Genomic DNA, 23,385 nt, shown 5'->3' on the forward strand with positions numbered 1-23,385 from the left:
GTTTGATAGCACACAAAGTGTTCCTCCGGTATTCGGGAGTTGCATAATCTCATAGTCATAGGAACATGTACAAGTCATGAAGAAAGCAATAGCAATAAACTAAACGGTCATCGTGCTAAGCTAATGGATGGGTCAAGTCAATCACATCATTCTCTAATGATGTGATCCCGTTAATCAAATGACAACTCATGTCTATGGCTAGGAAACTTAACCATCTTTGATTCAACGAGCTAGTCAAGTAGAGGCATACTAGTGACACTCTGTTTGTCTATGTATTCACACATGTACTAAGTTTCCGGTTAATACAATTCTAGCATGAATAATAAACATTTATCATGATATAAGGAAATATAAATAACAACTTTATTATTGCCTCTAGGGCATATTTCCTTCACTAAACCCTAACTAGTAGGATGGGAATTGTTCCTCTCTCCTCTACGGACTATGCTCCCTGGTTTATATAGACACCAGGGGTACTAGGGTTTACGGATAGTCGGTTACCCGAAGGAAACATCAGATCGTCCATCATGACTTGGGGTGCACTTCAAGGCATAAGAAGTCTTTAATCCGGATATGGCGCGACCCAACAGTCCGGCCCATGGGAGATAGGCTGGCCCCCCGAGGACCCCCTAGTCCAGGACTCCCTCAGTAGCCCCCGAACTAGCCTCCAACGCCGGCTTCTCAAACCTCCCAAGTCTGCAGACTCCGGCTTGCATGCGAGTTCCCTTTGCCCCGATCACTTGGAATGATCCTCTCCCAGGTAAGCCTTCGAATGGTACTCGATTCAATTCAGCCACACGCCGAGTCGTATCCGGGTTCCGAACTATCTGCTTTACTTAGCCTTGAAGGCCGATCGTTCGAATACGAACAATATCTTTGACTGACAACTTTAGGCGAAAGGTCGCGTCTGGTCATAAACATGAAGACTCGATACACAACTCGAGGTCGTTCCCTTGATGACACGTCCCTTCAAGGTGGAGACTGTGTCCCGTTTTTAAGGGATTTGATCAATGATTCACATCATCCCACTCGCGCATAACGCTACGAGTGTATCGGGAAGAGGCGAGGTGGGCGGCACATTTACAGGACTCTTGGCATTACAACTGCTTATAAAGAGGGGTAGCCATGGTTATCCCTGTACGCCTTCTTCCCCTTCTCGCCACAAATTTCCCAATCTACATAGCTCGAGCACTCCAATCCATCTTTCCACGAAATTGAGTTTGGCAATGGCCGGATCTGGAGCGAAGGGCAAGTGGGAGGCCTCATGCGTCACCGACAGCGACATCAAGGACCTGAAGCAGGCGGGCTTCCTTTCCCCCAACATCACCCATCGAGCCCCAGAAGAAGGTCAGATCGTGCCAATGCCTCGAGCAGGTGAACGGGTGGTGTTCGTCCCCCACTTCATCCAGGGACTAGGTTTCCCCCTCCATCTGTTCGTTCGAGGGTTGATGTTCTACTACGGCCTTGACTTCCACGACCTACCTCCGAATTATTTCCTCCATATTTTGGCCTTCATCATCATTTGTGAGGCCTTCCTCCGGGTCCAGCCGCACTTTGGCCTATGGCTCAAGGATTATAATGTTAAGCCGAAAATCGTCGACGGCCAGCACGCAGATTGCGGGGGCGCCATGGTCAGCAGGCTTTCCCGACTTGGCTAGCTAGAGGGCGTGTTTGTTGACACGGTTAAGGTCCGACAAAAGGAATGGTTCTATATCACCGAGCCCCGTGACGCGGCCTGGGCTGCTGCTTCAGAATTCAGATCCGGACCCCCAGCGAGGTTAACGTCATTGTCAGAGTAATGGGCCACAGGTAGCCTAACCCGAGTCCCTGAACCTTTCAAGATATTGGGCCGGCTGCGCCCCATAAACATCCAAAATGAAGCGCCGCCTTCTGGTGGCCGGCTGCCGGAAGGCGGCCAAGCTCCTGAAGACGGCCCCAAGACGGGATGACTCCTAGCAGGCGGCCTCCAGAGAAGCCGGCTCCTAGCAGTCGGCCCACGGCGCCCTCAAAGTCTGCGCCCCCATTAACAAGACAAGACAGGGTGTGGCTAAAGTGTAGTCCATCACCCCCACGTCCAGGGCAAGGCGCGGCTACAGTGTCCCATACAGGCAAAGATCTCCGCACGGCGCGGCACTGTTGCCACTCTACCCTTGACGTCACTCCTGACAGGCGGAGCCCTGTTCCCACGACGGCCTGTCGATACGACCTACAGGCGGCGGGCCCTACCACGCAGCGAGAGCCCGGAAGACGGCGGAAGTCTGACCAGTCAGACCTGAGGGAGGCCGGCCTCTAGCAGGCGGCCCTTTCCTCCCTCGGGTCCGTGCGCCATTAACCAGAAGAGACGCGGTGTGGCTACAGTGATCTCCCACCAGGCGGCGGGACTGTAGCCACGCTCCCCTGACCAAGCATGCGTCATCAGCACTACGGCTATAGTAATCAGCCTCCGACCAGACCCGCAAGCGGCGGGGGCGGCTTGTCGGCTCCGTACCAGACCAGTCGGCGTGGCCCGCCAGGCGGCGGGCCCCAGCAGCCGGCGGAGAAGCCGGGGACCAGAGACACTGACAGTCGGGTCCTACACCCGGCCAGATTACCATTGTACCCCTGGGGGGTAGGCCTATATAAACCCCCCAGGACACCCATGCAAAGGGTTCCCAACCTGTTAGAACTAGACACACCCGTAGAGGAAGAAGAGAGCAAGACTTGCCTTCTTCTACCTGTAGCATACAACTCGAGGAGCACCATTGTACTCACTAGTGCCTTAGTGATCATGCGGAGACCCCGCAGAGCAGGACTAGGGGTATTATCTCCTAGGAGAGCCCCGAACCTGGGTAAAGTGCGTCGGCGTTCGTGTCTACGCCTCATCCCGCTTCCAGGCACCGGCGACGTTCTACTCGCTCCCACCATGTAAGCCATCCATTGGCATATGTCGCACCCAACCCCCGACATTTGGCGCCCACCATGGGGCGAGGTGCACCGTCTCCCGGAGACCTGTTCTGGACGGGAACCTTGTTCCTTCCTGGCGAGCGCAGCCAGCCCGGCACGCCAGACGGCGTCTGCGCCGATGCGCTGCATGGCGCGGAGGTCGCCTGCGCGGCGAGCTGTCTCGCCGATCTTGTTGGCGAGATTCGCCTCTCCGACGAGCCCGCATCTGATGCGGGCACAGATGGCCCCGAGAGCCGCCTCGTCAGCCTCCTCGATCAGCTCCATGTCACCAGCGAGCCTGCTGTGGACTTGGAGTCGGTTGGCTCCACCGACCCGATGCTTGTCGACTCGGACACTGCGTCGCTTGATGCGTTCCCCACCAACGTGGTGGTCTACGACGAACCGCTTCCTCACGCGGACAGCGGTGGCAGCACTGTCACGGAGGTGCTCTTCATCAGCCACGGCGAGCACTCTAGTGGAGGTGGCTAGGACCCGCTGCAAGACCTGATTGCGCCCATTCCAGAAGACGCCGACGCCGAGACGCTGGAGGCGCGCCGTGTCCAGCTCGTCGAAAGCGCCAACAAGCTGGCTAGCATGAGACGCCTTTTGGAGGCCTACCAGCGTGAGATGGACCGTGCCGTCGGCGGCACGCCGGCTCCTAGTGGGCCTAGCCGCATTGGCCTAATCCGGCAGCGTGGCGCGACCATTGTCAGCATGTTCGGGACCGATCATCCCGTCTACGCCACGCCCGCAGAGAACATACGAGCTGCCCAGGCGGCAGCAGACGAGCTAGACAAGCTCGAGGGCGACGAGCGTCGCCACATGACGGAGCACGTCCAGCAGCTCCTTGACGCAGCTGCCGAGCAGCAAGAGGCCGGCTGCCGCACTGAAGCGCCCAACCGGCGAAACGATGATCCGCCTCCTCGCCGAGATCAAGGCGCAACATCCCGGACGCCAACTGGTGGCGTCCGCGGTAGAAGAGACCAGGAGCCGGCTGCCAGCCGTAGCCGGACTCGCATCATCATCGAGCGCGACCAAGAGGGCCGCCCAAGAGCAGTGGAATGACAGGATGACTGTGCGCCTCCCCCTCGCAGGGAGAGGCGCGCTTCCCCGCCGCCTGTTGACCACCCGACACTCGACGACCGCCTTGGCCGCCGGGAAGGAGTCGGAGAGAACGACGCCCGCCACCGGATCGACCGCCTCAACCGATCCCTGGTACTAGAAGAAGACGAGCTGGGTCCGCCTTGTTTTGGCCCCCGCATCCGAGATGAGCTGTTTCCCAAAGGGTTCACGCTCCCGAGAGATACGCCCAAGTACACCGGCTCCGTGAAGCCGGAGGACTGGCTGGTCGACTACTCCACAGCCGTCAGCATCGCCAACGGCAACAAGCGCGTCGCCGTGAAGTACGCTCCGCTGATGCTCCAGGGCACAACCCGGACATGGCTGAACAGCCCGAAGCCCCGCAGCATCAACAGCTGGGTTGATTTCACCGAAGCTTCCGCAACTTCACCAGCACGTACAAGCGGCCGCCCAAGCCTCGCCAGCTCTCCCTGTACGTCCAAGGCCCCAATGAGTCAACTCGTGATTACCTCACGTGCTGGGCCGAGCGGCGCTACTCTTGCGAGGGCGTGCACGAGGTGCAGGCCATCGAGTACTTCACTGCCGGGTGCCGAGAAGGCACCCTCCTCAAGCACAAGCTTCTCTGCGACGAGCCGGCGACCCTCGATGAACTGCTGATTATAGCGGACAAGTACGCCACGGCCGACTCCTCCATGAAGGCAGAGATCCAAGTCGACGCATCTGGCAAAGTGGCTCCTCAAGCTCCTCGGACTCCGGCTGGCGACGCCAGTCGGCGTCAGCAACCGAATGACAACAAGCGCAAGGCCACGTAGCCGGCTTCCACAAGCCGGCAGGTGGCGACAGTTGAAGACCAGCAGCCAGAAGGGCAGCCTCCACCCAAGCGTCAGAAGGGCGGCAAGCCCAACTGGCTGCCCGCTTTCTCATACGAGCAGACTCTTGATGCACCCTGCAAGTTCCACAGCGGCGCGAAGCCGTCCAACCACACCACTCGGAAATGCCACTGGCTCACCATGATCGCCAAGGGTGATGGACTCCTGCCTCCTCCGCCTGCCGGCCCGCCGACTCCTCCTCCCCAGCAGCCGGCAGCCCGGCCAGTTGGCGCAATACAAGATGAGTATCCTAAAGAGCATGGAGCTTATGTCGTGTTCACCAGCGTGGCCGACGATAAGCACAGCAGACGGCAACGGCAACAAGAAGTACATGCAGTAGCATCAGAGACCCCAGAGTTGATGCATTGGTCTGAGAAGCCTATCAGTTGGAGCAGAGCTGACCACCCGGAGGTGATGCCCTCTCCTGGTTCTTATGCCTTGGTCTTAGATGCCACCTTCGCAACAGAGAGGTGGGCTGCTCGTTTCTCCCGAGTCCTGGTAGATGGCGGTAGTAGCATCAACATCCTGTACCGAGACACTATGGAGAAGTTAGGAATCAAACAGAGGCAGCTTCAGCCCAGTCGGACTGTATTCCATGGCATAGTTCCTGGCCTTTCCTGCTCACCAATCGGCAAGACACAGATAGATGTCCTAATTGGGGACAAGAATCACTTCCACCGAGAGCCAGTCTGGTTTGAGGTGGTGGACCTTGAGATCCCCTATCACGCGCTACTTGGCCGGCCTGCTCTGGCCAAGTTCATGGCGGTCCCCCACTATGCTTACCTCAATATGAAGATGCCGAGCACCAAGGGAATCCTGACCATAACCGGAGACTACAAGAAGTCGTCTGCCTGCGCAGCAGACTGCAGCCGGCTAGCCGAGTCCCTTGTGATTGCAGCAGAGAAGCGGCTCCTTGACCGGGTTGTGGCAATGGCAGGCAAGCAGCCGGAAATGTCACCCAACCCCAAGGAGTCGGAAGTTGAGGGCTCGTTCAAGCCGGCAAAAGAAACGAAGGAGATACCCTTGGACCCGGAGCAACCGGAGAGGCACGCTGTCATAGGTGCAAACCTTGACAGCAAATAGGAAAGCGAGCTCGTCGATTTCCTCCGTGAGAATCGGGACATCTTTGCATGGTCTCCCAAGGACATGTCGGGTGTTCCGACGGATTTCGCCGAGCACAAGCTACATGTCCGACCTGATGCCAAGCCGGTCAGGCAGCCCTTGCGCCGCCCGTTAGAAGAGAAGAGAAGAGTTGTTGGAGAAGAGATAGCCCGGCTTCTAGCAGCCGGCTTCATCATGGAAGTGTTCTTTCCAGAATGGTTAGCCAACCCTGTACTTGTACTGAAGAAGAATAAGCAGTGGCGCATGTGTATCGATTATACCAGCCTCAACAAAGCTTGCCCCAAAGATCCCTTTGCCCTGCCAAGAATTGACCAAGTGATAGACTCCACAGCCGGATGCGAGCTGTTGAGTTTTTTGGATGCATATTCAGGGTATCATCAGATCAAGCTGAACCCGGCCGACAGGCTGAAGATCGCCCTCATCACACCATTCGGAGCCTTCTGCTACTTAACCATGACGTTCGGCTTGAGGAATGCCGGCGCCACGTTTCAACATTGCATGCAGAAGTGTCTCCTCAAGCAACTCGGCAGGAACGCCCATGTCTATGTGGACAACGTTGTGGTGAAGACGGAGAAGCATGGCACGCTGCTAGAAGACCTCAAGGAAACCTTTGAAAACTTGCGCCGATTTCAAATCAAGGTCAACCCAGAGAAATGCGTCTTCGGAGTACTAGCCGGTCAGCTTCTTGGCTTCCTGGTCTCAGAGCGCGGCATAGAGTGCAACCCTGTGAAGATTAAGTCCATCGAGAGGATGGAGGTTCCCACCCGACTGCTGGACATGCAAAAATTCACCGGCTGCTTGGCATCCATCAGCCGTTTCATCAGTCGGCTGGGCGAGAAGGCTCTTCCCCTGTATCAGCTCATGAAGAAGACCACTTTTTTCGAGTGGAATGACAAGGCGGATGAAGCTTTTCTCCAGCTCAAGAAGATGTTGACCACTCCGCCTGTCCTGGCAGCTCCGACTGCTAAGGAGCCCATGCTCCTCTACATCGCCGCTACCAGTCGTGTGGTTAGCACAGTCATAGTTGTGGAGCGCAAGGAAGAAGGCAAAGCACTACCAGTCCAGAGGCTGGTGTATTACCTGAGTGAAGTGTTGTCCGCCTCAAAGCAGAACTACCCCTGTTACCAGAAGATGTGCTACGGTGTGCATTTCGTCGCCAAGAAGCTGAAGCCATACTTTCAAGAGCACCCAATCACTGTGGTCTGCACTGCTCCACTTGCCGAGATCATTGGAAGCCGAGATGCTTCAGGCCGAGTGGCCAAATGGGACATAGATCTGGCCCCCTACACCATGTACTACCAGCCTCACACCGCCATCAAGTCCCAAGCACTGTCCGACTTCCTCGTCGACTGGGCCGAGACTCAGTACTTGTCGCCAGCGCCGGACTCCACTCATTGGCGAATGCACTTTGATGGTTCCAAGATGCGCACCGGTTTGGGAGCCGACATCGTCCTCACCTCTCCCAAAGGTGACAAGCTCAGATATGTACTGCAAATTCACTTTGCCGCCTCCAACAACGTAGCTGGATACGAAGCACTCATTCACGGGCTCCGGCTTGCCAAGGAACTCGGCATTCGCCGGATCCTGTGCTATGGAGACTCTGACTTGGTGGTCTAGCAGTCGACAGGCGACTGGGACGCCAAAGATGCAAACATGGCAAGCTACCGCTTCCTCGTCCAGCAACTCAGCGGATACTTCGAAGGGTGCGAGTTCCTCCATGTACCAAGAAATGACAATGAGCAAGCGGATGCCTTGGCACGGATCGGCTCCACCCGGCAAGCAATACCAGCCGGCGTCGCCCTGCAACGCCTCCTTAAGCCGTCTGTCAAGCCATCACCAGAATCAGACTCCATCTTCGTGCCGGCTCCTCCCGAAGCAGTCGGCTCCGACTTAAGGACCCCAGCAGTCGGCACGGGGAAGTTGACAGGCGGCTCGGTGACTGCAGCAGTCGCACCCGGCCCGGGGACTTCAGAACCCGGCCCGGGGACTGCAGCAGTCGGCCCGGGGACTTCATTGACTCAGCAAGCGGCAGCCGACTCCAACCCGTCGCCTCTCGGCCCAACCGCCCTCGTGCAAGTTGCAGTCCCGCAGTCGAAGAAATAGCAGCACCTTCATGGGCACAGCCCATCCTCAACTTTCCGGTGAACAAAGAGCTGCCGACTTATGAGATCTCGGCCCGACAGGTGCAGCATCGGGCAGCAGCGTACACCATTGTCAACAGAGAACTTGTGAGGCGCAGTGTAACTGGTGTGTACCAGCGCTGCGTGGAGCCAGAGCAAGGCCAAGCAATCCTCAAATGTATCCACCAAGGCGAGTATGGTCACCACGCAGCTTCAAGAGCACTCGTTGCCAAAGCGTTCCGCCATGGTTTTTTCTGGCCGACTGCTCTAGAAGATGCCAAAGACTTGGTCCAGAAGTGTAAAGGGTGCCAGAAGTTCCGCTCCAAGCCACATTTGCCGGCTTCTGCACTCAAGACCATCCCGATCGCCTGGCCCTTTGCCGTCTGGGGGCTGGACATGGTGGGACCATTCAAGACAGCACGCAGCGGCATGACTCATTTGCTTGTCGCCGTGGACAAATTCACCAAGTGGATAGAAGCTAAGCCAATCAAGAAGTTGAATGGTCCGACTGCTGTGACTTTCATCGCTGACATCACCATTTGGTATGGCATACCACACAGCATCATCACCGACAACGGCACAAACTTTGCCAAGGGCGCCTTGGCTCGTTACTGCGCGACGCAGGGCATCCGACTGGACTTAGCGTTCGTTGCCCATCCGCAGTCAAACGGCCAGGTGGAGCGAGCAAACAGCCTCATTTTGTCCGGCATCAAGCCCCGACTAGTCGAACCTCTGGAGCATTTGGCCGGCTGTTGGCTCGATGAGTTGCCGGCCGTCCTCTGGAGCCTGTGCACAACTCCGAACAAGTCAACCGGCTTCACGCCTTTCTTCCTCGTCTACGGTGCCGAAGCTGTCATCCCGACGGACATAGAATTCGACTCCCCTCAAGTCACCATGTACACCGAAGAAGAGGCCAAAGAAGCACGAGAAGACGGTGTCGATCTGCTGGAAGAGGGCCGGCTGTTGGCACTCAGCCGGTCCACCATCTACCAGCAGAGTCTACGCCGGTACTACAACCGGAAGGTCCAGTCCAAGATCCTTCCAAGAGGGAGACCTTGTGCTCCGGCTGATCCAGCGAACAACCGGCCAGCACAAGCTCTCGGCACCTTGGGAAGGCCCCTTCATCATCAGCAAAGTGTTGGGCAATGACTCCTACTACCTGATCGATGCTCAGAAGCCTCGAGCACACAAAAGAGACGACTCTGGCAAGGAGACGGAGCGGCCATGGAATGCAAACCTCCTTCGAAGATTTTACAGTTGATGCAGTATGTACCACACTACCTTTTGTATTAAGTACGAAGACTCCGGGTCCCCCGAGAAGAACTCGGGGACTGCCCTCTTTTATCTATATGATAAGTATTATGCCTATGAATGTGTTATTTCATTTTTCTGCCTGGCACCGGGTTCGACCAGTCGGCCCGGGGGCTCGCCGCCTTGTACTATGTAGTGCTTCCTGCAGCCGGACAAGTAGTGTGTTGGCACTTGAACCTTCCCCTGCCAAGGCCGCAGCTCGCAGAGCGACTATCCGGCAGGCAGGGGCTAAAGGCAGAAAAGGGTGCCCACATGAAAAATGGCTAAGGACCCAAAGTATGTACATAGTTCAAGCCGGCTTCCCGCCTCATCGACCAGCTGCTAAGCAGCCGGCCGACCGGCTTCTACTTAACTTGCTAAACGCTCTAGTCGGCTAAGTACTTACCTTCCCGAAAGTGGCTAAGTACTTGACCCAGCCATAGTCCGCAGAGCAGCTGTTCGGCTGGCAAGATGGCAACCAAGGGAGGGCGGCAAAGGAAAAAGGCCAAGGAGCAGAAAGCAAGAAGAGATAGAACTCGGCAAAAATATTTACATGTCAAAAGGCCCATTGGCCAGCATTCAACAGAGTTTGAAATACACCCCGCGGGTGGAATTGCGCAAATATAACAAAGTTTATCGAGACTGATAAAACAGGAAAAGTAAAGGTAAATTGGCAGCCTAGGGAGCAGCAGACATGTCCGGCGAAACGGTGGAGTCGGTGGTGCCGGTTGGTGGAGCGGCCGGCTGGTCAGTCTCCTCTTGGTCGCCTTCAGCAGCAGTCGACTCGCTCGGGTGTGGCTCATTGCTGGAGGCGCGGTCGAGCTGAGGCTGGCCGTCCGCTTCAACCTCCGGCGCTTCCTCTTCATCTTCCTCGCCCTCCTCGTCTTCTCCCTCGTCGCTGGAGTCGATCACTTCGGCCGAGTCCTCACCATCCTTTGGGTTCAGCCTGAACTACTCTGGTGGCGCCTCGGCACCATTCTCAGGCAGCTCTGGGAGGAAGATTCTGGTGTTGGTGTACTCCCGCTTGACAAGATCACGCTCCACCGCCACCAACTCCTCCTGGGCCTCCTGTCGAAACGTGGTCAACTGGGCTAGATTTAGCCCAGGGTACCACGCCTTGACGAACTCCAAGGCCTGGCGCACTCCAGCCCGGGCCGAGGAACCCTTCCAAGCCTCAAGACGGCCGGCCGCCACCTCCAGCCAGTCGACAGTCCGACTGGGAGTGCGCGGAGCCGGCATGTCTGGCCACAGGGCGGAGATCGCCTGGGCGCCGACACGCTGAAGACGGCGCAGCATCCGATGAGCCGGCTGAAGATGGGCCTGGATGCTGAGAGGCTGTTCGCTAAGAGTCCGGGGGGCGTTCGCAGCAATCTGTGCACCTTCCGACCTCCGCTCTTCGCGATCAGCCTCGATGGCCTGATTGGCAGCGCCAGAGTGACCAGGGTAGAAGTCTGCTCAAACAGAAAGCAGAAGAGCCAAAGTTAGAAGCAAGAAGCCGGCTCGATCAGTAGCCGGCGGCTCGAGGAAAGAAAAAAGCTTACCATCAACCATGTCTTCAATCTTGCCGAAGCCGGCAGTCAGCAATGCCTCCTTGTCGGTCCAGGCGGAGCGCTCGGTCTCGAACTCGGCGAGAAGATTGGACTCCCTCACCTCCGCCTCCTTCTGGGCTTTCTTGAGAAGCTCCGCCTGCTCCGCCAGTTGCGTGACCAGCTGTCGGAGTAAATGGCCACGGGTAGCCTAACCGACTGCCCCTGGTTCTTCTGAAAAAATTATCAGGCCTTCGGGCCTCCAAGCACTCCAAGCATTGGGCCGCCTTCCCTGGCCGGCTACCTCTGAAGCCGACTCCCGGAAGGCGACCCAGCCTCAGTAACCCCTCCCCAGGACGACTACGGAGTGGCCGACTCCAAGAAGCCGGCCAAGAAGGACGCCGACTCCAAGAAGCCGGCCGAGACCACAACCACCAGAGCTACTCCCACATAATGGCGACAAGACGGGGTGTGGCCACAGTGCGGCCCACTACCCCCGAAGCCCGAGGCGGGCGTGGCTACAGTAGGCCGTACGGGACGGCCGTCTCCCGTGCGGCTCGGCACTGTAGCCATGCCAGCCTCGACGTCATCCACGACCGACTCCTGTACGGCCCGCAGGCGCCGGGCCCCTTCCGCCAGAGAGAGGCGCGGAGGCGGCCCGGCCTCCCCCAGTCGGCCAAGGGCGTAGCCGGCCCCCAGGAGCCGGCTACCCCCTTCCTCGAAGCAGGAGCCCCATTAAGGAGACAAGACGAGGTAAGGCTACAGTGAGAGCCCCGGAGGCGGCCCACTGTAGCCACGCTTACCTCGACAAAGCCCTCGTCATCAGAGGCGAGGCTACAGTAAGCAACCGCCGACAAGACCCTAGGCGGTGGGGCCGGCCTGTCGACCAAGAAGCCGGCAGCCGGCGGGACCCAGCAGCCGGCGGGACCCAGCAGCCGGCGGAGAAGCCGGCGAGCGTAGACACTGACGGCTGGGACCAGAGCCCAGCCGGATTACCATTGTACCCCCGGGGGGTAGGCCTATATAAACCCCCCGGAGCACCCATGCAAAGGATTGGCTTCGAAGCATAGCACACACACCATAGATAGAGAGAAGCAAGAGCTAGCCTTGTTCTTCTTCTCCCTTGATCCCAAACAGCTCTAGGAGCGATTGTAGCTACTCTTTCTTTGATCTAGTGATCATGCGGAGACCCCGCAGAGCAGGACTAGGGGTGTTATCTCCTCGAAGAGCCCCGAACCTGGGTAAGATCCGCCGGCGTGCATGTCTTCACCTCATCCCGTTTCCAGGCACTGGCGACGTCTTATTGGCTCCCACAATGATAAGCCATCCCTTGGCATATGTCGCACCAACCACCCGACATTTGGCGCCCACCGTGGGGCCAGGTGCACCGTCGTCCGGAGACCTGTTCTGGACGGGAACCCTCTTCCTCCCCCGCGAGCGCAGCCAGCCTGCTGCACCCGATGGCGTTTGCCTCGACGCGCTGCAAGGCGTCGACGACGCCTGCGCAGCAAGCCGCCTCGCCGATCTGCTCAGCGATACTCGCATCTCCGACGAGCCTGCGTCCGACGCAGGCATCGACTACCTCGAGAACCGCCTCGTCAGCCTCCTCGACCAACTTCACGTCTCCAGCGAGCCTGCTGTGGACATGGAGTCGGTCGGCTCCACCGACCCGATGCTCATCGACTCCGACACGGCGTCGCTCGACGCCTACCCCTCCGACGTGGTGGTCTTCGACGACCCCCTCCCTCGAGCTGACAGCGGCAGCAGCGCTGTCACCGAAGTGCTGGTCATCAGCCACGTCGCCAACTCGGGCGAGAACGCCCACGACGCCCTACAAGCGGCAATGCACGACCTCTCCGTCCCCATCCCGGCAGACGCCGATGCCGAGACCCTGGAGGCACGCCGCCTTGCCCTCATCGCGGAAGGTCAGAAGATCGCCTCCATGAGACGCCTCACCGAGGCCCACCAGCGCGAAGTCGACCGCGCCGCCTTCGGTACGCCGCCGCCTAGCGGCCCGAGCAGAGCCGGCTTCGTCCAGAAGCGCGGCGCGGCCGTCGCCAGCATGTTGGGCGCAGATCGTCCCGTCTACGCCACCCCGCTCGATAATCTGCGAGCCGCTCAGGCAGCCGCAGAAGAGCTCAATGGGCTGGGAGCCGATGAGCTCCCCTACATGACGAGACGGATCCAGCAGCTGCTCGACGCGGCTACAGAACGGCATGAAGCCGGCGCCCGCGCTGATAGTCATCCCCCGCGCTGGGAGCACGCCGCGACGTCCCGCTCGCCGACTGCGAGCGGCGCGCCAGAAGAAAGACAAGGAGCCGGCTGCCAGCCGCAGCCGGACTCGCATTACCATCGAGCGCGACGCGGAAGGCCGCCCTCGAGCGGTCGAACACCAAGGAAATCTGCCTCCTCCCCCGCCTCGAAGAGAAAGACGCCTCACTCCGCCGCCTATCACACACCCGACTCTTGGCGACCGACTCGGCCGCCGAGAAGGAGTCGGCGAGAACGACGCCCGCCACAGGATTGACCGCCTTGCTCGATCCTTGGCGTTAGAAGAAGAAGACGATGTCGGCCCGCCGTGCTTTGGCCCCCGCATCCGCGATGAGCCCTTCCCCAAAGGGTTCTCGCTCCCGAGAGACACGCCCAAGTACAACGGCTCGGTGAAGCCGGAAGATTGGCTCATCGACTACTCCACGGCCGTCAGCATAGCCAACGGCAATCGGCGCGTCGCCGTGAAGTACGTCCCCCTCATGCTGCAAGGCACTGCGCGCACATGGCTCAACAGCCTCAAGCCCTACAGCATCAACAGTTGGCTGGACTTCACCGAAGTCTTCGTCCGCAACTTCACCAGCACCTACAAGCGGCCTCCCAAGCCTCGCCAGCTCTCCCTCTGCGTCCAAGGGCCCAACGAGTCGACCCGCGACTACCTCACGCGATGGGCCGAGCTCCGCAACTCCTGCGAGGGGTTGCACGAGGTCCAGGCCATCGAGTACTTCACCGCCGGGTGCCGAAAGGGCACCCTCCTCAAGCACCGACTCCTCTGCGACGAGCCGGCTACCCTCGATGAGTTGCTACTCATCGCTGACAAATACGCCACGGCCGACTCCTCGATGAAGACCGAGCAGCCTGAAGAACGGCCCGCTCCCAAGAAGAAGGGTGGAAGGCCGGCTTGGCAGCCGTCTTTCTCCTACAAGCAAGCTCTCGACGCCCCCTGCAAATTCCACAGCGGCGCGAAGCCGTCCAACCACACAACCCGGAAATGCCACTGGCTCACCCGCATCACCAAGGGCGAGGGAATGCTGCCGCCTCCAGCCCCCCAGCAGCCGGCGGCTCGGCCGGCAGTCGGCGCCATCCAAGACGAATTTCCCGGAGAGCACGCCGCCTACGTCGTCTTCACCAGTCAAGCCGACGACAAGCGTAGCCGACGCCGGCAGCACCAAGAAGTGAATGCAGTCGCCACTAGCGCCCCCGAGTTCATGCACTGGTCAGAAAAGCCAATCAGCTGGAGCCAGGCCGACCACCCAGAGGTGATGCCTTCGCCTGGCTCCTATGCAATGGTCTTGGATGTCACCCTCGCGACGGAGAGGCGAGCTGCCAGATTTTCCCGCGTCATGATAGACGGCGGAAGCAGTATCAACATACTGTACCGCGATACCATGGAGAAACTGAACATCAAAGCGAAGCAGCTCATGCCGAGCCGCACCGTCTTCCATGGTATCGTCCCCGGCCTGTCTTGCTCCCCAATCGGCAAGATCAAAATGGATGTTCTCTTCGGAGACAAAGATCATTTCCGCCGAGAAGCAATATGGTTCAAGGTAGTGGACTTGGAGAGCCCCTATCATGCACTGCTTGGCCGACCTGCTCTGGCCAAGTTCATGGCTGTGCCCCACTACGCCTACCTGAAGATGAAGATGCCGAGCTCGAAGGGGATCATCACGATAGCCGGCGACTACAAGAAGTCCATCGAGTGCGCCATGGCCAGTAGTCGGCTGGCCGAGTCCCTCGTGGTGGCAGAAGAGAAGAAGATGTTGGAACGGGTTGTGGCCATGGCCGGCAAGCAGCCGGCCTTGTCCCCCAACCCCAAGGATTGTGATGCGCAGGGCTCCTTCCAGCCTGCCAAAGAGACAAAGAAGATACCTCTGGACCCGGAAAACTCGGAGAGGTTCGCTGTCATCGGGGCGAACTTGGACAGTAAATAGGAAGGCGAGCTCGTCGACTTCCTCCGTGAGAATCGAGACATCTTTGCATGGTCCCCAAAGGACATGCCGGGTGTCCCGAAGGATTTCGCCGAGCACAAATTACATGTCCGAGATGATGCGAAGCCGGTCAAGCAGCCCCTCCGCCGACTGTCAGAAGAGAAGCGAAGAATTGTGGGAGAAGAGATAGCCCGGCTCCTTGCCGCCGGCTTTATCATGGAAGTGTTCTTTCCAGAGTGGCTTGCCAACCCAGTTCTGGTTCTGAAGAAGAATAACAAGTGGCGTATGTGTATAGACTACACCAGTCTGAACAAGGCCTGCCCAAAGGATCCGTTTGCTCTGCCACGGATTGACCAAGTGATAGACTCCACAGCCAGATGCGAGCTGTTAAGTTTTTTGGATGCGTACTCAGGGTACCATCAGATCAAGTTGGACCCAGCTGACCGCCTGAAGACTGCCTTCATCACACCCTTTGGAGCTTTCTGCTACCTGACTATGACATTCGGCTTGAGAAATGCCGGTGCCACTTTTTAGCGTTGCATGCAGAAATGTCTCTTGAAACAACTCGGCAGAAATGCCCACGTCTACGTAGACGACATTGTGGTGAAGACAGAGAAGCGCGGTACCTTGCTGGAAGACCTGAAAGAAACATTCGCCAACTTGCGCCGATTCCAGATCAAGCTCAACCCCAAGAAGTGCGTGTTCGGAGTGCCAGCCGGCCAGCTGCTAGGCTTCCTGGTCTCCGAACGCGGCATTGAGTGCAACCCCGTCAAGATCAAGGCCATCGAGAGGATGGAGATTCCCACCAAGCTGCGAGATGTGCAGAAGTTCACTGGCTGCTTAGCCTCCCTGAATCGTTTTATCAGCCGACTAGGAGAAAAGGCTCTCCCCTTGTACCGACTCATGAAGAAGTGCACTCACTTCGAGTGGAATGATCAAGCCGACCAAGCCTTCCATGAGTTGAAGAAAATGCTGACCACTCCGCCTGTCCTGGCTGCGCCGACTGAGAAGGAGCCCATGCTCCTCTACATCGCCGCGACTAGCCGAGTCGTCAGCACTGTTGTTGTGGTCCAGTGCCCGGAGGAAGGCCGAGCCCAGCTAGTCCAGAGGCCGGTGTACTATCTCAGCGAAGTACTGTCCAGCTCAAAGCAAAACTACCCGCACTACCAGAAGATGTGCTATGGGGTGTACTTCACTGCCAAGAAACTAAAGCCCTACTTCCAAGAGCACCCCATCACGGTCGTGTGCACCGCCCCGCTCGCCGAGATCATAGGCAGCCGGGATGCATCCGGCTGGGTGGCCAAATGGGCCATTGCATTGGCGCCCTACACGATCTTCTATCAACCCCGCACCGCCATCAAGTCGCAAGCATTGGCCGACTTCCTCGTCGACTGGGCCTCGACCCAGTACCTACCGCCGGCTCCCGACTCTACCCATTGGAGGATGCACTTTGACGGGTCCAAGATGCGCACCGGCTTGGGAGCCGGCATCGTCCTCACCTCTCCCAAAGGCGACAAGCTCAAGTACACGCTGCAGATCCACTTCGCCGCCTCCAACAACGTGGCCAAGTACGAGGCGCTCGTACACGGGCTTCGGCTAGCCAAAGAGCTTGGCATACGCCGGATCCTGTGCTACGGCGACTCAGACTTGGTGGTCCAGCAATCATCTGGCGACTGGGACGCCAAGGACGCGAACATGGCAAGCTACCGATTCCTCGTCCAGCAGATCAGCGGATACTTCGAGGGGTGCGAGTTCCTTCACGTGCCAAGGGCCGACAACGACCAAGCAGATGTCCTAGCACGGATCGGCTCCACCCGACAGGCCATACGGACTGGCGTCTCCCTCCAGCGCCTCCTCAAGCCGTCCATCAAGCCGTCTCCAGAGTCGGATTCCATCTTCGTACCGCCTGCGCCAAATACAGCCGGATCCGACTGGAGAAATCCCGCAGGCGGCACGGGGACTTCGACGACTAGCCCGAGGACTGCCGTAGTCGCACCCGGCCCGGGGACTGCAGCAGTCGGCCCGGGGACTGCAACGACACAAGAAGCAATGGCCGACTCACCCAACCCACCCACCCGAGTCATGGTGGCCACATTAACAGAAGAAGAAGTCACAGCTCCCTCATGGGCCCAGCCCATCCTCAAGTTCCTAGTCAGCAGAGAGCTGCCGGCTGATGAGATCTCAGCAAGACTAGTGCAACGACGAGCCGCAGCATATACAATAATCAATAGAGAGCTTGTGAAGCGCAGCGTCACTGGAGTCTTCCAGCGTTGTGTCGAGCCAGAAAAAGGAGTGGCAATCCTCAAAGACATCCACCAAGGCGAATGCGGCCATCACGCAGCCTCAAGATCCCTCGTGGCCAAGGCTTTTTGCCACGGTTTCTTCTGGCCGACTGCCTTGGAGGATGCTAAAGAAATAGTCAAGAGCTGCAGAGGATGCCAAGTTTTTAGTTCCAAGCAACACCTGCCGGCTTCTGCCCTCAAGACCATTCCCCTCACCTGGCCTTTTGCCGTCTGGGGACTGGACATGGTGGGCCCCTTCAAGACAGCCCGCGGCGGCCTGACACATCTACTTGTCGCCGTGGACAAGTTCACAAAGTGGATTGAAGCAAAGCCAATCAAGAAGCTCAATGGGCCGACTGCCGTAACATTCATCACCGACATCACTACTCGGTACGGCGTGCCGCACAGCATCATCACCGACAACGGCACGAACTTCGCCAAAGGAGCACTGGCACGTTTCTGCGCGACGCAGGGCATCCGACTGGACTTAGCATCCGTTGCCCACCCGTAGTCAAACGGCCAGGTCGAGCGAGCAAATGGACTCATCCTCTCCGGCATCAAGCCCTGACTGATTGTACCACTGGAGCGATCGGCCGGCTGCTGGCTCGAAGAGCTGCCGGCTGTCCTCTGGAGCCTGCGCACTACACCCAACAAGTCAACCGGCTTCACTCCATTCTTCCTCGTGTACGGTGCCGAGGCTGTCATCCCAACAGACATCGAGTTCGACTCGCCTCGGATCACCATGTACACAGAGGAGGAGGCCAAAGAAGCAAGAGAAGACGGCGTGGACCTACTGGAAGAAGGCCGGCTGTTAGCACTCAGCCGGTCCGCCATCTACCAGCAAGGGCTGCGCCGCTACTACAACCGCAAGGTCAAGCCAAGATCCTTCCAAGAGGGCGACCTTGTGCTCCGGCTGATCCAGCGAACAGCCGGCCAGCACAAGCTCTCGGCCCCCTGGGAAGGCCCCTTCGTCGTGAGCAAGGCACTCGGCAACGACTCCTACTACTTGATCGACGCACAAAAACCAAGAGCACGCAAGAGAGACGACTCAGGCAAGGAGTCGGAGCGACCATGGAATGCAAACCTCCTAAGACGATTTTACAGCTGAAAAGCAGTATGTATCACGCTACCCTTTTGTATTAAGTACAAACCAACAGGCCCCCCGAACAGTACTCGGGGACTGCCTTTGTTTATTTACGAATGACAAGTGTCATATCCATGAATGTATTATTACATTTTGAATTCTTGTCCGGCACCGGGTTCGACTAGTCGGCCCGGGGACTGGCCGCCTTGAGCTATATTGAAAGTTTTCCCTAAAGTCAGAAAAGTAGTGCGCCGGCTCCCGAGTCCCCTCTTGTTGAAAGTCGCAGCTCAAAGAACTGACTGTCCGACTAGCAAGAGGCAAGACAGAAAGGACGCCCACACGAAAAATGGCTAAGGAACAATGAACCTATATAGCAAAAAGACGGCCTCCAAACATGCCTGCCGGCTGCCAGACCAGCCGGCTGGCCGGCTTCCTAAAAACTTTGCTTTAGTCCAGCAAAGCTAGAGTACCCCCCCCCCAATCGGCCAGGCACTCCTCCGGCTACAGATTGCAGAGCAACTATTTGACTGGGGAGGCGGCAACCAAGGGAGGGCGGCAAAGGAAAAAGCAGAAGGACAAAAAGCAAAAGTACAAGGAAAGGCCAAATGCATGCATAAGCTATATATACATAAAGCCCCCAACAGGCTGGCAATAGACATAAGTTCGAATACACCCAGTGGGTGGAATTGTGCAGACTTAACCAAACATTGTTCCTAAAGTAACAAGACAGGAAAACAAAAGACGGCAGACTAGGGCGCGACATGAAGGCCGAGCTGGTCAGTGAAGGCGGCCTCGCCGGCTGAAGGAGTGGCCACCTAGCGGGTCTCGGCTTGACCACCACCTACGGCAGGCGACGCACTCGCGCATGACGTGGTGCTAGAGGTGCGGTCAGGCTGAGGCTGGCCGGCTGCTCCACCAGCCGGCTCGGCATCCTCACCCTCCTCCTCCTCTTCTTCACCCTCGTCGCTGGAGTCGATCTCCTCCGCCGAGTCGTCACCGTACGCCGGGTCCAGCCCGAACCACTCCTCCGGCTGAGGGACACCGTTGTCGTCCACCTCGGGGGCGAAGACGCTGGTGTCGGTGTAGTCGGCGATGGCCGAAGCCCGCCGGATGATGGCCGGCCGTGCCGGCTCCAGCTCCAGCTCCGTGTAGGCTTGCTGCCGCCAGGTAGCCAGCTGGTCCAGGCTCAAGCCGGGATACCAGGCCTTGACGAACTCCAGCGCCCGCCTGGCGCCGGAGCGAGCCGCCGAGGCCTTCCAAGCCTCGAAGCGGCCGACTGCCACCTCCAGCCAGTCGGCAGTCCGACTGGGGGTGCGAGGGACCACTTGGCCAGGCCAGAGGGCGGCCAAGACCTGCGCCGCGGCACGCTGAAGCCGGCGGAGCAGCCGGTGAGCCGGCTGGATGCGAGCCTGGATCGCCAGGAGCTGTTCCTCCAGCGAGCGACCGGCGGTTGGCGAGATTTCAAAGCCAGCTTGCCTCCGCGCCTGGCGACGGGCCTCGATGGTCTGGTTGGCGGCAGTAGAATAGCGAGGGAAATACTCTTCGCAAGAAAGAAGAAGAAAGGAAGAAAAGAGCACCAAAATCAGAAAACGAGCCAAAGTGGCAGACGGCAAGAAAGGACGAAGAGGTAGGCGGCTTACCGTCAACCAGATCTTCGATCTGGCCATAGCCAGAGACCAGAGTCTGCCTGGCCTCAGCCCAGCCGGCCGCTTCCGTCTCGAACTCGGCCTGGAGAGTGGCTTCGCGGTCCTGCGCAGCCTTCAGTGCCGCCTTGTGGCTTTCCGCCTGGTCGGCCAACTTCTTGGCCAGGCGGTCGCGTTCCTGCACCAAGGCGGCGAGCTCGGCATCCTTGGCGCGAAGGGCAGTCTGAGACTCTCCCAGTTGTGCCCTCAGACTGGCATTGGCCGCTGCAGAGACGACAGGAAAAGAAGAACAGTAAGAAATCGTCAAGGAAGATCCGACCCGACTGCTCAGCAGTCGGCCCGAATCTCGGGGACTACACCCAGTGGGTGCGCTGACGCGCCCCCACATGAGATAATGAACAAACCACGTACCTCGGCTCTCAGTAAGATCGACGGTCTTCTGAGTCAGCTCCCGAGCCTGGGAGTTGAAGGCGGCCGCTCGAAGGTTGTGGTAGTCCTGCAAGATGGACAGAAGACCGAAATAAGAACAAAAATAGCAAAGGCAAATCCATCAAGAAGTTCCAAGCCGCCTGCTTAGCAGCCGACTCGGAACTCGGGGACTACACCCAGTGGGTGCGCTGACGCGCCCCCACGAAAGAAATCAAGATCAAGAAGAAATCAAAGTCAAGAAGAAGCAAGATGGGAATACTAACCCGGATGGCCGCCCGTGTCGCGAGGAACTCGTCGGTAAACTGCCTCAGCGCCGCGGCTTGGCTTTGGAGCCGGGTCCGGACGTCTTGTGCAGCCACGTTCACCACGGCCGTCCCTCCGCCTGGCGTCCACCCCGAGGTAGCGCTGGCCGCCTCCGCATCTCGGGCCGACGAGCTGGAACCCACGGCCGGCTGTGGCTCCGACGCGGCCTTCTGCGGCCCCGACGCGGCCTTCCCCGCACGCCAGCTCGACGGAATTCGGACCGCCGTCTCAGGCCTCACGGCCGGCTCGCCCTCCGCCGACTGTGCAGGCGGCGGATCAGGCCGGCCGCCTTGGGCCGCCCCAGTTGGCGCGGTCGGCTCTGGCGCCCTCTCCAAGATGATGACGTCGTCGCCGCTTCCCCCCAGCCCTGGCTGGTCGCCGCTGGCTCCCCCTGGTGAGGGTTCCATGTCCCCAGGCGCCATGACGCGCAGCGGGGTGACCATCAAAACCTCCCCCGCCGCCGCCGCTGCTTCAGCCTCTGCTTGGGCCCTGGCTGCAGCATCGGCGAGCGCCTTCGCCGCCTCCTCCTCCCGAGCCGCCTGGGCAGCGGCTGCCTTCCGCGCCTCCGCCTCCCGTGCCTCTCGTTCCACCCGCGCCTCCCGTGCGTTCCTTTCTGTCGCCTCCTGAAGGTCGGCGCGGGGGTCCACGCGGCGGGTGGTGCTCCCAGAGCCCCTCGGCGACTCGACGACGGAGCCGGCAGCCGCCCGCTCAAGCGACAACGGAGCTCTGATCATTTGGAGAAAAAAGACAAGGTCTCAAGAACCACCAAAGAAAAGAAAGAAAAGAGAGTACACAAAGAAAAATTCGGACTTACGCCGACACGGTCTGCGGTTGCTTCACCGTCTTGCGGAAGCGAGCCGCCTTTGCGGCCGCCTCCTCCCGCCTGGTGGCTGCCGCCCCGCCTTTGGGCTTTTTCGTTCGGCTGCCGAACAGACCCTGGGCGGCGCGACGCTTCTGCCCTCCGCCCCGAGTAGGCGGTGCGGCGGAGGAACCCACGCCGCGTCCAGATGCCGGCTGGCGGCGCGGGACGGCTTGGGCCTCATCGTCGTCCGGCCAGTCGTCAAAGGTATCACTGAGCCCGGAGCCGCCTGCTTCGCCGCCGGCTTGGCCACCACCCGGCTCGACGTCGTCCTCCATACCGGCTGCCGCCAGGTCGGGGTCCTCCTGATTGTGTTCGGTCCGGTCGAGGACGAATCGGCGCTCCGAGTCTGACCCGCCGGCCGGCCGAAGCAGGGGGCTCTGTCGAAAAGCAAACCGACTGAGTTAGAGTCGGCTAAGAGGAACTCGGCAACAAAGTTGAGAGAAAAAGAAGACATAGGGAGAGCATACCGTGGGCGGTGGATTGGCTCGGCTGTATGCCTCCTTGCCGAATTGCCACTCTTCGGAGAGCTTGCAATTCGCAAGGTAGTTCACCATGTAGGCGACCTCTTCGCGCGGCATCTCCTTGGTGCACATTCGGCTCGGATCGAGCTGGCCGCTCATCTGACAGATCAGATGAGGCCGGCTCTGGAGCGGAAGAACCCGGCGCATGACGAATGCAGCCAGAAGGTCGGACCCCGTCAGGCCCTCCGACTGAACCATCACCCACAGTCGGGCGACGGCGGCGTTTCCAGCCTGCGTCAGCGTCACAGCCCGGAAGGACCACTGGGGCAGCCTGCCCGCCGGTGGGCCGGCTACGTAAGCCGGAAGGTTGATGTAGTCGCCCCGTGGGGCGATGTTCCGCACGTAGAAGTACGACTTCTGCCACTTCTTCACCGATTGGATTAGCGGGATGACGGGGAAGGGGTTGTCGGCGGCCGATCTCCGCGACGCGATGAAGGCGCCAGTATGAGCCGGCACGCCCCGCATGCGCGTGCCCAGCTTCGACTGGAAGAACTCCCCCCAGAGCTCAAGGGTGGGGAGGACGCCGAGGTAGCCCTCGCACAGGGTGACGAAGGCGGACAGCAGCACCACCGCGTTGGGGGTGAGATGGTGCGGCTGGAGCTGATAGAATTCGAGCCAGGAGCGGAAGAAGGCGCTCACTGGAAGGCCGATGCCGCGCAAGAAGTGCGAGCGGAAGACCACCCGCTCGCCCTCCTGCGGCTCCGGCCTGATTTCTTTCGCCGGCGCGAGGCGGACCTCCACCTTGTCCGCGCCGGGCAGCCGCCATGTGTTGCGGAGAAACTCGACATGGTCTTCGTGCACATTGGAGCCGTCCCAATCCCCGCCGAGCTGCTCTACGGCGGGAGGCATGGCGAAAACTAGCGCCGACGGCGGAGGAATGCGCAGTGGAGAGCGCGGCGGCGAGGCGCTGTCGCAAGAACGGGAGAGCGAGGAAGATGGTGGAAGTAGGAGGAGCGTGCGAGAGCCTGCCGCCCTCCACCTCCCCCTACTTATAGCCTCGCGAAGCGAGGCCGAAGAGACCGGACGTGGGGAGGAGACGTGGGATTAACTGCACCCACCCCCCCACGTCTCGCGATTACTGCGCGTAAATGCGAGCCGAAACTGCCGCACGGGACGTGCGGGCGGTTTCGGGATGT

Source organism: Triticum aestivum, chromosome 4D (genome assembly GCF_018294505.1).
Source record: "Triticum aestivum cultivar Chinese Spring chromosome 4D, IWGSC CS RefSeq v2.1, whole genome shotgun sequence".
Classification (NCBI taxonomy): domain Eukaryota; kingdom Viridiplantae; phylum Streptophyta; class Magnoliopsida; order Poales; family Poaceae; genus Triticum; species Triticum aestivum.